Raw genomic sequence first — 20,023 nt, 5'->3', positions numbered from 1 at the left:
TTCAAAGCTAAAACTCATTAGCTGTTTGAAAGCCAAGAAGTATTTAGAAAAGGGATGTTACGCTATTTTAGCACATGTTAATAAAATCGAAAAGAAAGAAAAGTGCATCAACGACGTGCCTGTGGCAAGAGATTTTCCTGAAGTTTTTCCGGAAGAATTGCCGGGATTACCTCCATTTAGATCGGTAGAATTTCAAATAGATTTAGTACCAGGAGCTGCACCAGTGGCTCGTGCGCCATATAGACTTGCACCGTCCGAATTAAAAGAACTTCAAAGTCAGTTAAAAGAATTATTGGACCGTGGATTCATACGACCAAGTACATCACCGTGGGGAGCTCCAATTTTGTTTGTCAAGAAGAAAGACGGATCTTTCCGAATGTGTATAGATTATCGTGAATTAAATAAGTTAACTATCAAAAATCGATATCCACTACCGAGAATTGATGACTTATTTGATCAATTGCAAGGATCATGTGTTTATTCGAAAATCGACCTAAGATCGGGCTATCATCAACTACGTGTCAAAGAAGAGGACATTCCGAAAACTGCTTTTCGGACACGTTATGGTCATTACGAATTTTTGGTCATGCCGTTTGGGTTGACAAATGCGCCAGCTGTATTCATGGACCTCATGAATCGAGTTTGTAGTCCGTATTTGGATAAGTTTGTTATCGTTTTCATTGATGATATTCTTATCTATTCCAAGAGTGAGCAAGAGCATGAGCAGCATTTAAGGTTGATATTAGAGTTGTTGAGAAAAGAACAGCTATACGCTAAATTTTCTAAGTGTGCTTTCTGGTTGAAAGAAGTGCAATTTCTTGGTCACGTTGTTAATAGCAAAGGAATTCAGGTTGATCCAGCAAAAACTGAAGCTATTGAAAAATGGGAGACTCCTAAGACACCAACACAGATACGCCAATTTTTGGGTTTAGCCGGTTATTATAGAAGGTTTATTCAAGATTTTTCTCGAATAGCTAAGCCGTTGACAGCATTAACGCAAAAAGGGAAGAAATACGAATGGACCTCGGAGCAGGAGAACGCATTTCAAATACTGAAGAAGAAGTTAACTACGGCACCTATATTATCGTTACCAGAAGGGAACGATGATTTCGAAATATATTGTGACGCTTCGCGACAAGGTTTTGGTTGTGTTCTTATGCAACGGAAGAAAGTTATTGCATTCGCATCCCGACAATTGAAGATTCACGAGCGAAATTATACGACGCATGATCTAGAATTGGGAGCAGTCGTGTTTGCATTGAAGATGTGGAGACACTACTTGTATGGGGTTAAATTCACTGTGTTTACTGATCATAAAAGCCTTCAACATATTTTTGATCAGAAACAATTGAACATGAGGCAACGTAGGTGGGTCGAGTTAATAAACGACTATGATTGTGAAATTCGTTATCATCCCGGGAAGGCAAACGTGGTGGCTGATGCTTTAAGCAGAAAAGAACGAGAACCAATTCGAGTTCGAGCAATGAACATAAAAATTCGTATGAATCTCAACTCACAAATCAAAGAAGTTCAACGAGAAGCACTCAATGAAGAAAACATAAAGAATGAAATAATGAAAAAGTACGAGAAACAACTTGTTGTACGGGAAGATGGAATTCGGTATTTTGCAAATCGTATTTGGGTACCGAAGTTGGGTGGATTAAGGAAGTTGATATTGAACGAGGCACATAAGACAAGATATTCGATACATCCTGGAGTTGGAAAGATGTACCAAGATCTTAAGACGCATTATTGGTGGCCTAATTTAAAGACAGACGTAGCAACATATGTTGGGGAGTGTTTAACTTGTTCCAAGGTCAAAGCAGAACACCAGAAGCCATCAGGGTTACTTCAACAACCAGAAATCCCAGAATGGAAATGGGATGGTATTACCATGGATTTCATCACGAAGTTACCAAAGACTGCCTGGGGATACGACACCATTTGGGTGATTGTTGATCGTCTCACCAAGTCTGCACATTTCTTGCCTATAAAGGAAACGGATAGAATGGAGAAACTATTACGATTGTATATAAAGGAAGTTGTTTCAAGGCATGGAATACCTATTTCCATTATATCCGATCGTGATAGTAGATTTACCTCAAAATTCTGGCAATCACTACAGGAGGCACTAGGAACTCGGTTGGATATGAGTACCGCATATCATCCAAAAACCGATGGACAGAGTGAGAGAACGATTCAGACTCTCGAAGACATGCTCAGGGCATGTGTGATCGATTTTGGAAACGGATGGGATAAATATCTACCGTTAGCAGAATTCTCGTATAATAATAGTTATCATGCGAGCATTGGAGCTGCGCCATTCGAAGCATTGTACGGAAGGAAGTGTAGATCTCCTATCTGTTGGAATGAAGTAGGAGATCGACATTTAACTGGTCCCGAGATCATACACGAAACGACCGAGAAGATAGTACAAATCAAGGAGAGATTGAAAACATCCCGTAGTCGCCAAAAGAGCTACGCCGATGTTCGAAGGAAACCATTAGAGTTTCAGGTTGGGGACATGGTTATGCTAAAGGTGTCACCTTGGAAAGGTGTAATACGTTTCGGCAAAAGGGGTAAACTGAACCCAAGGTACGTAGGCCCGTTCAAGATCATCGAACGCATTGGACCGGTAGCTTATCGACTCGAGTTACCACAACAACTCGCCGGAGTACATAATACCTTTCACGTCTCAAACCTTAAGAAGTGTCTTGCAAAGGAAGACCTCACCATTCCTCTTGAAGAAATCCATGTCGACGAGAAACTACAATTCGTCGAAGAACCAATCGAAATCATGGACCGTGAAGTTAAACAGCTCAAACAGAGTAATATACCGATTATTAAGGTTCGTTGGAATGCTAGAAGAGGTCCTGAGTTTACTTGGGAACGAGAGGATCAGATGAAGCAAAAGTATCCACACTTGTTTCTCGATGACGCAAAATAGGTACAATTTTAAAATTTCGGGACGAAATTTATTTAACGGGGAGGTAATGTAACGACCCGCACTTTTTCGATCATACTATACTTATAAGATTAATATTTACATAAATTAAACCTTGCCAACATGATAAGCAATCCAAATTGTCGAGACTTATATTTCCGAAAAGAGTTTTATACAACGTTTGACCGTCTAGTTTGACCGATGATATCACGAACTATACAATATATGATAATTATACGTCTGTGTATATATATGTATATATACATATTTAACATGATTAAAGAATGATTTAATACCTCATTTTATATTAATAACAACAAGTTATATGTGTATTTTGAAACTACTAACTTAAGTTTTCAAAACGATAACAATACGTAACGTTATTTGACATATATACTTAAGACTTATAATGTTATACATATACTGTATAAGTAATGTATTTAATTACTTTTAAAGAACTTAAATACATAAAACCATATAAGTGTATTCACAAAAGATAGCTATATTTGAATCCTCATTTCATTTTTCACAAAATTTCTATACGTATACCTAGAGTATTTGTACTCGTATCATACCTAGCTCCTATACGTATTTACTAATAGTAAATACACATCAAAATCACCACCTAACCAGCCATTATTCATGCCCTTAGAGCTAGGTAATTACTTTTGAATCATTGCAAGACTAATTACAAAAATACAAACTAAAATTTTGTCATGTTATCCTTAAAGATCACATTTTTAGGAGTATATATGTATCATCATTTTTGATTCATTTTTACTTCAATCTCTTAACTAAAAACACACACTCTTTCTTACTCTCTAAACTCCATAACAATCCAGCAAAGTTCCATAAAGATCTAGCTTCAAAAACCATACTAAAACACCATAAGAAAACCATACAAAAACACTTCAAGAAAACCCTCCAAGAACACCAACTTACTTCCAATCTTTCATCCACTTCTATCACCCTTTTGATTCTAGCTTCTTACTCCTCTTTTACAGCAAACTTATCCAAGGAACTTGAGGTAGTAACTATGTTCATAACCTTATTCGATTCATATATATATAGCTATCTTATTTTGTGGTACAAAAGTTTAACAACAAGAACATAGTTTGAATGTTTTCAAACTTGTTTGCAAACTAAATAGATCCTTCTAACTTAACTTTTAAAATACTTCAAGACCTGTAATATAACTTATGTATATACTAATTTAACAAGGTAAAACTTGGTTTTTCAAAGTATAAGTATTTTTAGAAAAATGGTCATTAAATGATTTTGTTGTAACAAAAATGTTTAACTTCATATGTTTCACTAATGTTTCACTTATGCCGTATGATTTTGAATACAAACCAAGGTATTTACAGTTCATAGTCTTAAAGAAGAACTCGATCCAAGAAGATGGCAATTTGAATCAACGAAAACGGATTTGTAACGAAGAAACTATGACCGAAACAAAATTGGTTATCCTAGATCCTTTCAACTACGGGATCAATTGGAAAAAAATGATATAAATCACATATTTCTAAGATAACATGATATTTTATATATATGTACTTATAATTCAATTTTATATGGTTCAGGATCACCCGTAAACAATACGAGAAGATTAATCATAAGATCCCATGTTTGTACGCAACACGTCATTTGACAACACCGGTACTTTATGTACGCAACACGTCATTTGACAACACCGGTACCATGGGTCAAGATTAATCTCGACCAACACATATACGATGGGGTTTTATTGATTTCGTTGGGGGTTTTATTTATTTCATTGCGGGTATATTAAACATCTAAAAATGAACCATTAAAATTGAATTACTAACATCGGACTACTAACTACGGACTAAGGAATTATTCAAAGTATTAAAAGTATAACAAGTATATATTTATAACGTTTGTTTAAAAATGAAAACATATTGATATATTATATATGGATAGGTTCGTGATATCAACCGGAAGACCGAGTCAAAATATATATATCATCAAGACAAGAGTGAGTATATAGTCCCACTTTTAAACTCTAAATATTTCGGGATGAGAATACATGTATTTTATGTTTTACGATATGGACACAAGTAACTGAAAAATATGTTCTACGTTGAGTTGTACCACTGGCATACTTCCCTGTAGCTTGGTAACTAATATTTACAGCGGTATTGTAAACGCGAATCCTGTTGATAGATCTATCGGGCCTGACAACCCCAACCGGACTGGACGACCAGTATTCAACGGTTGCACAGTACTTCGTTTTGTGACTACACTTGGTACGGTGTAGTAAGATTTCATATTAAAGGGAATATGCGACGTGAAAATGTTAAGTATGGTTACCAAGTGCTCAACCACTTAGAATATTTTTATTGAAATGTTTATATACGAAATCTTGTGGTCTATATATATATATTGCTGCGCACTAAACCTATATCTCACCAACTTTATGTTGACGTTTTTAAACATGTTTATTCTCAGGTGATAATTAAAGCTTCCGCTGCATTATGTTGAATCTAAGCAGGATCATGCGTACTCATATTTGTGTCAAAAATAAAACTGCATATCCGAGGACGTGTGTTGTAAAATATGCTAGAAATCGTGTTGTTATTATCATTTGTAAAGTTTGTAAGTCGAAGATTATCGTTAAACGATAAATCATCTTTTTATTGTCTAAAGCTTGTAACAAAAATAATGGTTTGGTTTGTAATGTATAATATATGCAGTTTTCCTTTTTAAAAATGTCGCATATAGAGGTCAATACCTCGCAATGAAATCATACGTTATCTAACACGTTCTTATGGTTAAGGACGGGTTATGACAGCGAAATATTATTATAATCAGTTTTTTTTTTCATATAGAATGGTAGTAGTTGAATTGTATATTAGCTATTAAGTACGAACTTAACAGGTAGGTACTACCCAAATTAAAACTATAAAACGTTAATATGAAGAAAAGCTTTTATAAATGAGTTCATACTATGCTACGAAATACTATTGACTATTCTTAAAATTCTATATGATTAACTTAATTCTTTTGGGCTATTTTTGAAGGAAATGGCACCGACGACTCTTCAGAATTTGAACATGAGCGAGGAAGACTTTCGTGTTTTCCTTGCAGCAAACATAGCCGCAGTACAGGCTGCGATGCAAATAACAATAACTCTGGATCTAGCAGTGGAACTAATTCCACAAGAAATCATGTAGGATACTCCTACAAAGAATTCACTGCCTGCAAACCTTTGAAATTTGATAGAACCGAAGGACCAATTGGATTGAAACGGTGGACCGAGAAGGTCGAATCAGTGTTTGCCATAAGTAAGTGTACTGAAGAGGACAAAGTTAAGTACGCTACGCATACCTTCACATATACTGCGTTAACGTGGTAGAACACCTATCTTGAACAGGTAGGACAAAATGCCGCTTACGCACTACCGTGGTCGGCATTCAAGCAATTGATGAACGAGCAGTACCATCCTAGAAACGAAGTCAATAAGCTCAAGGTAGAGCTTAGAGAGTTACGAACACAAGGGTTCGACATTACCACATATGAACGACGATTCACAGAGTTGTTCCTATTGTGTCCGGGAACGTTCAAAGATGAAGAAGAGAAGATCGACACGTTTATAAAAGGGTTACCAGTAAGGATTCAAGAAGATGTGAGTTCACACGAGCCCACTTCCATACAAAAGGCAATTCGAATGGCTCGTAAACTCATAAATCAGATTGAGGGAAGAATTAAAGAGCAGGCGGCCGAAGAAGCCAACACGAAACAACTCAAGAGGAAGTGGGAGGAAAATGGTGACAAGAATCACCAGTACAACAACAATAACAATTACAACCACAATCGCAACAACTATCCCAACAACCGCAACAACAATCGCAACAATAACCGCAATCCTAACAATAACTACAACAAACGTCCCAACAACAACAACAACTACAACAACCGTTTCAACAACAATAACAACCCCAACAACAATCTCAATAACAACAACGGCAACAAAAACCAAAATTAGCCATGTCATAGGTGTGAAGAAAATCACCCGGGGTTTTGCACGACATTTTGTAACAGGTGTAAAAGAAATGGTCATAGCGCGACAAAGTGTGAGTTTTACGGACCAAGGTTTTACAGAACTAAAGGAACAAATAGTGTCGGAACAAGTAATGCCGGAACGAATAGTGTCGGAGCAAGTGATACCAACGCTGTTTGTTATAAATGTGGAAAACCAGGCCACATTATTAGAAATTATCCGAAACAAGGGAATACTAATGGACAGGGCCACGGAAGAGTTTTCAATATTAATGCGTAGGGATGGCAATGGATCGGATATGGACCGGGTGACACCATATCCATATCCATATCCATTTAGTTTTTATTCATCCATATCCATATCCATTTAATTTCAGGTCATCCATCCATATCCATATCCAGTGGATTAAGCGGGTTAATGGATATCCAATGGATATTTAAAAAATGTTATAATATTTTCTTATATGCGATTTAAACGAAAACGTAGTATAGCAAAAATAAATATAACATGACATTATTAAGTTCTATCCATAAATATGTGTAACCTTTGTCGAAGATATAACAAAATTTGTTAAATTTATTATAAGACATAGATTATAAAAAATTAAATATGAAATTTGTAAGTTTATTTTGTTAGATACACATATTTTTTTGTAATATATTATAGTTATTTCATTATAGGGTTGAAAACAAAATGTAAAACTAATGGTAAATGCGAATGTAACGGTAAATATATAACCATATATCTATATTTATGTATTTGTATAGGTATTTCGGGTTGTAATGGATATATCCATGGATGAAACTTTTCATCCATGTCCATATCCATATCCATTTAGGTTCATCCATATCCGTATCCATATCCATTAAGGTTCATCCATATCCATCACGAAGCGGATGAATCGGGTGGATATACATCGGATCGGGTGGCCATTGCCATCCTTATTAATGCGGCAGAAGCACGGGAAGACCCGGAGCTTGTTACGGGTACGTTTCTTATTGACGATAAATCTGCTTATGTTTTATTTGATTCGGGTGCGGATAGAAGCTATATGAGTAGAGATTTTTGTGCTAAATTAAGTTGCCCATTGACGCCTTTGGATAGTAAATTTTTACTCGAATTAGCAAATGGTAAATTAATTTCAGCAGATAATATATGTCGGGATAGAGAAATTAAACTGGGGGATGAAACATTTAAAATTATTTAATACCAGTCGAGTTAGGGAGTTTTGATGTAATAATTGGCATGGACTGGTTGAAAAAGGTGAGAGCAGAAGTCGTTTGTCACAAAAATATGATTCGCATTGTGCGTGAAAAAGGAAAACCTTTAACGGTGTACGGAGAAAAGAATAACGCGAAATTAAATCTTATTAGTAGCATGAAGGGAAAAAACTAATAAGAAAAGGTTTTTACGTCATTCTAGCACACATTGAGGAAGTTAAACTTGAAGAAAAGAACATCAGTGATGTTTCCATCGCAAAAGAATTTCCTGATGTATTTTCGAAAGAATTACTGGGATTACCCCCACATCGATCCGTTGAATTTCAAATAAACCTTGTACCAGGAGCTGCACCAATAGCTCGTGCTCCATACAGACTCACACCCAGCGAAATGAAAGAATTACAAAGTCAGTTATAGGAACTTTTAGAGCGTGGTTTCATTCGACCAAGCACATCACCGTGGGGAGCTCCTGTTTTGTTTGTCAAGAAGAAGGATGGTACATTTAGTTTGTGTATCGATTACCGAGAGTTGAACAATCTTACCATCAAGAACAGCTACCCACTACCGAGAATCGACGATTTATTTGATCAACTACAAGGCTCGTCGGTTTATTCGAAGATTGATTTACGTTCTGGGTATCATCAAATGCGGGTGAAGGAGGATGATATTCCAAAGACTACTTTTAGGACGCGTTACGGTCATTACGAGTTTATGGTTATGCTGTTTGGATTGAATAACGCACCAGCTGTGTTCATGGACCTCATGAACCGAGTTGTGTGGGCCATATCTTGACAAGTTTGTCATTGTTTTCATCGATGACATACTTATTTACTCGAAGAATGGTCAAGAGCACGAAGAACATTTGAGAAAGGTGCTAGAGTTGCCGAGAAAAGAAAAACTGTACGGTAAGTTTTCAAAGTGTGCATTTTGGTTGGAAGAAGTTCAATTCCTCGGTCACATAGTGAATAAAGAAGGTATTCAGGTGGATCCAGCAAAGATTGAAACCGTTAAAAAGTGGGAAATCCCAAAAACTCCGAAGCATATATGCCAATTTTTAGGACTAGCTGGTTACTACAGAAGGTTCATCCAAGATTTTTCCAGAATAGCAAAACCCTTGACTGCATTAACGCATAAAGGGAGAAAATTTGAATGGAAGGATGAACAAGAGAAAGTGTTTCAATTGTTAAAGAAAAGGTTAACTACGGCACCTATATTATCATTACCTGAAGGGAATGATGATTTTGTGATATATTGTAATGCCTCAAAGCAAGGTCTCGGTTGTGTATTAATGCAACGAACGAAGGTAATTGCTTATGTGTCAAGACAATTGAAGATTCACGAGCAGAATTATACGACGCATGATTTGGAATTAGGCGCGGTTGTTTTTGCATTAAAGACTTAGAGGCACTACTTATATGGGGTCAAAAGTATTATATATACCAACCACAAAAGTCTTCAACACATATTTAATCAGAAACAACTGAATATGAGGCAGCGTAGGTGGATTGAATTGTTGAATGATTACGACTTTGAGATTCGTTACCACCCGGGGAAGGCAAATGTGGTAGCCGACGCCTTGAGCAGGAAGGACAGAGAACCCATTCGAGTAAAATCTATGAATATAATGATTCACAATAACCTTACTACTCAAATAAAGGAGGCGCAACAAGGAGTTTTAAAAGAGGGAAATTTAAAGGATGAAATACCCAAAGGATCGGAGAAGCATCTTAATATTCAGGAAGACGGAACCCGGTATAGGGCTGAAAGGATTTGGGTACCAAAATTTGGAGATATGAGAGAAATGGTACTTAGAGAAGCTCATAAAACCAGATACTCAATACATCCTGGAACGGGGAACATGTATAAGGATCTCAAGAAACATTTTTGGTGGTCGGGAATGAAAGCCGGTGTTGCTAAATACGTAGGAGAATGTTTGACGTGTTCTAAGGTCAAAGCAGAGCATCAGAAACCATCAGGTCTACTTTAAAAACCCAAAATCCCGGAATGGAAATGGGAAAACATTACCATGGATTTCATCACTAAATTACCAAGGACTGCAAGTGGTTTTGATACTATTTGGGTAATAGTTGATCGTCTCACCAAATCAGCATACTTCCTGCCAATAAGAGAAGATGACAAGATGGAGAAGTTAGCACGATTGTATTTGAAGGAAGTCATCTCCAGACATGGAATACCAATCTCTATTATCTCTGATAGGGATGGCAGATTTATTTCAAGATTCTGGCAGACATTACAGCAAGCATTAGGAACTCATCTAGACATGAGTATTGCTTATCATCCACAAACTGATGGGCGGAGCGAAAAGATGATACAAATGCTTGAAGACATGCTACGAGCATGTGTTATTGATTTCGAAAACAGTTGGGATCGACACCTTCCTTTAGCAGAATTTTCCTACAACAACAGCTACCATTCAAGCATTGAGATGGCGCCGTTTGAAGCACTTTATGGTAGAAAGTGCAGGTCTCCAATTTTTTAGAGTAAAGTGGGGGATAGACAGATTACAGGCCTGGAGATAATACAAGAAACTACCGAGAAGATCATCCAAATTCAACAACGGTTAAAAACCGCCCAAAGTCGACAAAAGAGCTATGCTGAAATTAAAAGAAAAGATATAGAATTTGAAATCGGAGAGATGGACATGCTTAAACTTGCACCTTAGAAAGGCATTGTTCGATTTGGTAAACGAGGGAAATTAAATCTAAGGTATATTGGACCATTCAAGATTATTGATCGTGTCGGACCAGTAGCTTACCGACTTGAGTTACCTCAACAACTCGCGGCTGTACATAACACTTTCCACGTCTCGAATTTAAAGAAATGTTTTGCTAAATAAGATCTCACTATTCCGTTAGACGAAATCCAAATCAACGAAAAACTTCAATTCATCGAAGAACCCGTCGAAATAATGGATCTTGAGGTTAAAAGACTTAAGCAAAATAAGATACCAATTGTTAAGGTTTGATGGAATGCTCGTAGAGGACCTAAGTTCACCTGGGAATGAGAAGATCAGATGAAGAAGAAATACCCGCACCTATTTCCAGAAGATATGTCAACACCTCCAACTGCTTAAAATTTCGGGACGAAATTTATTTAACGGGTAGGTACTGTAGTGACCCGAACTTTTCCATGTTTATATATATTAAATGAAATTGATATTTACATGATTAAGTGTTTCCAACATGTTAAGCAATCAAACTTGTTAAGACTTGATTAATTGAAATAGGTTTTATATAGAGAATTGACCACCCAAGTTGACCGGCGATTCACGAACGTTAAAACTTGTAAAAACTATATGATGACATACATATGGGTATATATATATATATATATATATATATATATATATATATATATATATATATATATATATATATATATATATATATATATAGTTAACATCATATTATGATAAGTATGTACCTCATTAAGTATTTTAACAATGAGTTATATACATAAAAATGAGACTATTGAATTAAGAAAATTGAAAACGGTATATATAACGATTATCGTTATAACAACGTCTTACTAATTACATATGAATCATTTTAAGATATTGATACACTATATATAAACATGATAAATGATAAGTAAACATATCATTAAGTATATTAACAATGAACTACATATGTAAAAACAAGACTACTAACTTAAGGATTTCGAAACGAGACATATATGTAACGATTATCGTTGTAACGATATTTAACTGTATATATATATCATATTAAGATATATTAATACATCATAATATCATGATAATGTAATAATATAACATCTCATTAGATATAATAAACAATGTGTTAACAACATTTAACAAGATCGTTAACTTAAAGGTTTCAAAACAACGTTTACATGTAATGACTAACGATGACTTAACGACTCAGTTAAAATGTATATACATGTAGTATTTTAATATGTATTCATACCCTTTTGAAAGAATTCAAGACACTTATCAAAGTTCTTCTACTTAACAAAAATGCTTACAATTACATCCTCGTTCATTTTCATCAACAATTCTACTCGTATGCACCCGTATTCGTACTCGTACAATACCCAGCTTCTAAATATATTTACTATTGGTATATACACTCCAATGATTAGCTCTTAGCAGCCCATGTGAGTCATCTAACCATGTGGGAACCATCATTTGGCAACTAGCATGAATGATTACACAAAATTACAAACTAATGGAGCCTATATGGTGACTCCATTTTCACGTGAATGAACACACACATATACACTTTCATTTTGCAACTTACATGCATCAAACTACTCTATCTCAAGTGTTCTTCCATTTTTCTAAGTGTTCTTCATCATCTTCATCAAAATCTAGCTCAATCTAGTTCATAAATCCATACATAAACCAAGTTATAAAACAACTACTCAAGAACACACCAACAACACTTCTAAGTTTGCTAGCTTACTTCCAATCTTGCAAATCCACTTTGAGTGATCATCCAACCTCAAAAAATATTTCTTATTTATAGTAAGATAGCTTTCTAATACAAGGTAATACTCATATTCAAACTTTGATTCAATTTCTATAACTATAACAATCTTATTTCGAGTGGAAATCTTACTTGAACTTGTTTTCGTGTCATGATTTTGCTTCAAGAACTTTCAAGCCATCCAAGGATCCTTTGAAGCTAGATCTATTTTTCTCATTTTCAGTAGGTTTATCCACAAAACCTGAGGTAGTAATGATGTTCATAACATCATTCAATTCATATATATAAAACTACCTTATTCGAAGGTTTAAACTTGTAATCACTAGAACATTGTTTAGTTAATTCTAAACTTGTTCGCAAACAAAAGTTAATCCTTCTAACTTGACTTTTAAAATCAACTAAACACATGTTCTATATCTATATGATATGCTAACTTAATGATTTAAAACCTAAAAACGTGAAAAATACCGTAAAACCGGATATACGCCGTCGTAGTAACACCGCGGGCTGTTTTAGGTTAGTTAATTAAAAACTATGATAAAATTTGATTTAAAAGTTGTTCTTCTGGGAAAATGATTTTTCTTATGAACATGAAACTATATCCAAAAATCATGGTTAAACTCGAAGTGGAAGTATGTTTTCCAAAATGGTCATCTAGACGTCGTTCTTTCGACTGAAATGACTACCTTAACAAAAACGACTTGTAATCTGTATTTCCAACTATAAACTTAAACTTTTTATGTTTAGATTCATAAACTTAAGTTCAATATGAAACCATAGCAAATTGAATCACTCAAAACGGATTTAAAACGAAGAAGTTATGGGTAAAACATGATTGGATAATTTTGCTTGTTGTAACTACGTGAAAATTGGTAACAAATCTATATTAATCATATTCTAGCTAACTTATATTGTATTATACATGTATTCTAATATATTATGTAATCTTGGGATACCATAGACACGTATGAAAATGTTTTGACATATCATATCGACCCATGTATATATATTATTTGGAACAACCATAGACACTCTATATGCAGTAATGTTGGAGTTAGCTATACTGGGTTGAGATTGATTCCAAAAATATATATACTTTGCGTTGTGATCTAGCCTGAGATGTGTATACACTGGGTCGTGGATTGATTCAAGATAATATATATCAATTTATTTATGTACATCTAACTATGGACAACTAGTTGTAGGTTATTAACGAGGACAACTGACTTAATAAACTTAAAACATTAAAACGTATTAAAAATGTTGTAATTATATTTTGAACATACTTTGATATATATGTACATATTTGTTATAGGTTCGTGAATCGACCAGCGGCCAAGTCTTACTTCCTGATGAAGTAAAAATCTGTGAAAGTTAGTTATAGTCCCACTTTTAAAAATCTAATATTTTGGGATGAGAATACATGCAGTTTTATAAATGTTTTACGAAATAGACACAAGTAAATGAAACTACATTATATGGTGAATGATCGAAGCCGAATATTCCCCTTTTGCTTGGTAGCCTAAGAATTAGTAAACCGATCTACTAATTGACGCGAATCCTAAAGATAGATCTATTGGGCCTAACGAACCTCATCCAAAGTACCGGATGCTTTAGTACTTCGAATTCATTTTTATCATGTACGAAGGATTTCCCGGAATGATAGGGGATATTCTTATATGCATCTTGTTAATGTCGGTTACCAGGTGTTCACCATATGAATGATTTTTATCTCTATGTATAGGATGTATATTGAAATATGAAATCTTGTGGTCTATTATTACAATTTGATAAATATATAGGTTAAACCTATAACTCACCAACATTTTTGTTGACGTTTAAAGCATGTTTATTCTCAGGTGATTATTAAGAGCTTCCACTGTTACATGCTAAAATATGGACAAGATATGGTGTCAGCATGTTTGTATAATATTGTTTAAAACTGCATTCGAGATTTACTTTGTTGTAACATATTAATATTGTAAACCAATATGTATTGGTAGTGTGTAAGTGTGATATTTTTAGATTATCATTTCTGATAATATAGGTGGTGTCCTTTTAACCTTGTCGATAAAATAAAGGTTATGGTTTGTTTTAAAAACGAATGCAGTCTTTGAAAAATGTCTCATATAGATGTCAAAATCTCGCAACAAAATCAATTAATATGGAATGTTTATAATCAATATGAACGGGGCATTTCATATGGGTCTTATGCTTGCTGATTTGGGTACTTGAAAAGAAGTAACACTTTTTTTAAGATGCAGTATGCTCAAAGCAAGAAGCATAGAGTTTAGTCAGGGTTAAGTCTTTTAATTATATGTTTATGCTTATATACATTAATTAAAGTAAAAATGGTGTTTCATCTGTTGGTGGTTAAACTCTGTTTGGGTTGCTCCATTTTTAATGAAAAAGGTACTTATCCTGTTCAATTTGAATTTTTTTATTTATTTTCTAATTGCAAAAGTAAATCGTACATTAGCCCAAATTTGAAAACCTAATTTCCTATGACACCAGAATTTGTAGGCATCATCACAGATCTGATTTTTACCACTTTACATATGTTAACCACTGACCTGAGAAGCTTAACATGTACAAGAATGTGCAAGCTTGGATGATCTTTACGTACATGAGAAGCATAATAGGGTATCTTCATCAGGTAATTTCGCGATCTAGAGGGTGTGAAATTTATCATCTTATTCAGTTCATTAAGTATATTGAGACTGATAGAAACACATGGTCAAGTCTAATCTCTCTATTTCATGTTCGTTAGTTTCTAGGGTTCTTCTATTATGTGTTTTTGTTTCAGTTTAATAAAATATCTAAGAGATGAAAAAAATTGACATCTATTTAAATGCAAAATGGGTGGGTAGTCAACAGACCACCAAGTGCTCATGTCAAAATGAATAATTATTTGGGATTTTTCATGTTCCTTAATGGTCTTTCTTATGTATTTTGCTTACATCTATTTAGATACGTTTTTAACAAACTGGTATGAAGAAGAAAACGAAGAGGAATTCATGTAAGCATCTGATTTGCTGGGGTTTTGTCAACTTTATGGGTTACTAAGCTAAATTTGTAGCAGTCAATGGAGGTTATTAAGCTTCAAAATATGTCTCATAATCGAGCTGAAGATATGCTCATGCTCGGTAATATCTTCATTTCGTTAAAACTTAATTTTTGTTAGAATTGTGCATCCTTTTACATTTAAACCGTGATTTTTAGATTTTATATTTGAGTTTAACTAAATTTGCTGGAGTTTAACTATTCTTTTTTTGAGATATTGATTTATGCAGGTTTGAAGCAATATAGCTCATAAGCATGATGTCGAGGCGGCTGTTACATTTTTCATGGATAAGTAAATTCATGAATGGTGCGTAATGTAAGATGCATTTCAAGTTGTCAACTGTCCCCAATAATTATTGATGACCACTGTTGCAGCTGCTTTGAAAGTAATTGGCTACGAAATTGAGGTAATTTTTATTTCACTCTACGAGTTTTTTACTACAAGTTTCTGTTGCATGTGATTGAGAATATAAAGAATAATTGTCGGAGATTGATGTGTTCATAAGATTAGATGCCCTTATATTTGTCACTTACGTGTTCATAAGTTTCTGTTGCAATTAAAGTAGTAATACCAAATTCAACTCTGGAAAAGGTTAGTGGTGATTTCTTGAAACAAAAAGATGATAACTTTGAAGATGAGCTGAAAATTGGGAATGAGAATCAAAGATGGTGTATGCATATATATTAACAAACTGTTAAAGACTAAAGAGTTTTTTGTTCTTCATTTTTTAAGATTTTATCTTTGTGTTGTGTTCTTTATTTTTTTATGTTGTAAATCAATCTATTTAGACATTTATCTTTGTATGCTACATGATTTACCAATTAGTATGCTATATGCAGTTGTAATTTATTCAAAATTGATCATAAACTGTGTAGCTTCACATCAATAACTTCGTTGTAATGCAAAGAGAAAAGTGGTGCTTGAATCTATGTTTTAAAAACAACAACAACACAACAACAACAATACCCAATCCCGCGCCTGCGAGGTATGGGGGAGGTAAGGTGTAGACAATCCTTCCTCTACCCTAAACTAGAAGAGAAGTCGTTTCTGTTACCACGAGTCGAGAGAATTCTCCACCCACGGTAAAGGAAATTCATCCCCCTCTCTACTCCAGGGTAGAGAGATTGCTTCCGTGAGGACCTCCGGCTAAAAAAAGACTCTTTGAATCTATGTTTTAAAAATTAATTATTATCTTTTCAGGTCACCACATTATTTATTTGAGTGTTAAAGAGTAATCTACTTCTGTTTATGATTACCCTATTTTCCGTTTGATGCAAATATAAGGTATAAGATTTGTATTAAAATTGTGATAGTCTACTATCACTTTAATAAGTCATTTAGTTAAGTCTTACAAACGCCTTCAAAAGCCACAATTTTCAATTGAATATACATGTTCTATTTCCAGCTGAAACTGTATAATTTTAAGAGGTGTGCCCTTCTACGTGAAGTTTGAGAGATTGAGAACTCTTATACCTTTTATGTTAATGGATCCATGGATTTGGCACTCAACAATTTTTGAGGCTTCAATGCAAGTTCAAGGTACTCATTTGTCACTAAGATGGTTTGTAACATCCCGCCCTATTCCGTTTACTTTCCGTTTAACTATTTTAAAGTCCGTTATATATTTATAACATCTCCCATTGATACGCGTTTAAATTATCTCGTTTAGGTAATTCACGCACCCGCAACCGAACTCAAGGGACTAGTTTCGCTAATTGATCGAAGGTGTGACTAGATGGACTAGTCAACACCCACCACCTCCTTTCATTTTTCCATTTCATTTCCATTTTCTTTAATACTTTCAATATATTCTCTCAAACACCAATTCAAAGATTCATCATCCATTTTCAATCTAACAATCAAACATCAAAACAAATTACATATTTGGAATCCTTGCATCTTCCTCTTCGAATCCATACCGATTACTTCTCATTTGAGTAACTTTCTAAAATCACTAAATTTTGTGTTCTTGATGATTTTTACTTGTAAAAGTGTTAATTAGTGTCTATGGCTCAAGTCTAACATGAATATGTGATTTATATGTTCGATCTCGTTATTTTAAGCAACTAGCATGAACTTGAATTTTGGTATGTTTGATTTGGTGATTTGGTTGCTTGAATGTTGTTAAATGTTATAGGTGCATGTTTTAATTGTGTTACTAGTATCACTAGCTTCAATTTGATGTGTAGGTTGTTTTAAAAAACTTTATAAACTTGATTATTGATTTTGGTGATGTTGGTTAGGGTTTGATAGAACTAAATGTGAACATTTGATGCATTGAATGCCATGAATTGTTGTTGGTAAGTGTTTAGTTGCATTGTATGCGTAATTATCTACGAAATGGCGTATCACATGTGTGCATTTAATTCCCGAATCATCAAAGTGCATTTATGAATTTGAAAGTATTTATGGTGAACATTTAATGAACTTTCAACTTGGAAATTTGATTTTTGCAAATGATGCTTTTGATTGATGAAACGTATTTAGTTGTGTTCCACGTCAAATTACCTTTCCAATGATATAAGATACGTGTTCTAAGTATTTACGGTTTGTGAATTGTGCTTGAAAGGACCCGTCCTAATCCATCTGGACTCGTCATCAACATTTGGTCCCATTGCGATGATCGGCTCCAAGTAATGTCCTTATATTGAGCAAATGCACAGCGGAAGACTTAATTCAATCCTGAGAATAAATATGCTTTAAAGTGTCACCCAAAAGGTTGGTGAGTTCATAGGTTTATCATAACAATCATTTCAATATGTTAATAGACCACAAGATTTCATAATCATAAACATAATACACTCGCAAGTGTATGTAAAGCATTCTAAGTGGTTGAGCACTTGGTAACCATACTTAACATTTAATCAACGTCACATATTCCCTTTATTATGAAATCTCACTACACCGTACCAAGTGTAGTCACCAAAACGAAGTACTGTGCAACCGTTGAATACTGGTCGTCCAGTCCGGTTGGGGTTGTCAGGCCAGATAGATCTATCAACAGGATTCACGTTTACAATACCCATGTAAATAGTAGTTACCAAGCTACAGGAAAATATGCCAGTGGTACAACTCAACGTAGAATATATTTTTAAGTACTTGTGTCTATTTTGTAAACATTTATAAAAGCAGCGCATGTATTCTCAGCCCAAAAATATATATTGCAAAAGCAATTAAAAGGGGAGCAAATGAAACTCACTTTTGCCTTGAAGGTATTTAATTCGACTTGGTCTCCGATAGATATCACGAACCTAACCATATATATAATATATCAACATATTTTCTTTTTAAGTAATCGTTACATATATACTTTTAATATTTTCTTAGTCCGTAGTTAGCAGTCCGATGTTAGTGGTCCACAATTAGTTGCTTAAATAAAATAAATAAAGACCCCATCGTATTCGTATTGATCAGAATTAATCTCGACCCATGGTACCATGTTGTCAAATGACGTGTTGCGTACATAAAGTACCGTGTTGTCAAATGACATGTTGCGTACAATCATGAGGTCTTATGATTAATCTTCTCGTGTTGTTTACGGGTGGTCCTGAAATATATAAAATCAAATCATAATTAATTATATATAAAATATCATATTAATTAGAAAAGATATGATTAATTTACTTTTTCTCCAAATATTTTCGTAGCTAAACTAGCTTCGGATACCCAATCTTGTTTTAGTCGTAGTTTCTTCATTACAACTCCGTTTTTGTTGGTTCAACTTTCCACTTCCTTGGATCGAGTCAAATTTTAAGAATATGAACTGAAAATACCTTAGTTTGTATTCAAAATCATAGGTTATAGGTCAAACTTTGGTGAAACTTATGAAAGTGAACATTTTCCATCATAAAAACAACATTTAATGATCATTTTTCTAAAAATACTTACACTTTGAGTTAAACCATGAAATTTTTATGTGTTAACATATTCATAAGAAATATTATTTTTCCAGAACATGAACTTCCAATTCAAAGTTCAAGATGGTTTTTAATTATCCAACCCAAAACAGCCCCCGGTTGCACTCCGACGACGTAGATTCAGTTTTTAAGATGTTCTTTGTAAAACCAAGTTATATCTTGTTAGGTTAGCATATCATTATGATATATTACAGGTCTTAAAGTGTTTTAAAAGTCAAGTTAGAAGGATCTATTTAGTTTGCGAACAAGTTTGAAATCATTCAAACTATGTTCTTGTTGTTAAAATTTTATACCACAAAATAAGATAGCTATATGAATACGAATTGAATAAGATTATGAACAAGGTTACTACCTCAAGTTACTTGGACAAAGTTACTACAAAAGA

The sequence above is a fragment of the Rutidosis leptorrhynchoides genome, chromosome 8 (assembly GCF_046630445.1).
Source record: "Rutidosis leptorrhynchoides isolate AG116_Rl617_1_P2 chromosome 8, CSIRO_AGI_Rlap_v1, whole genome shotgun sequence".
Taxonomy (NCBI): domain Eukaryota; kingdom Viridiplantae; phylum Streptophyta; class Magnoliopsida; order Asterales; family Asteraceae; genus Rutidosis; species Rutidosis leptorrhynchoides.
This window is presented reverse-complemented; position numbering follows the sequence as displayed.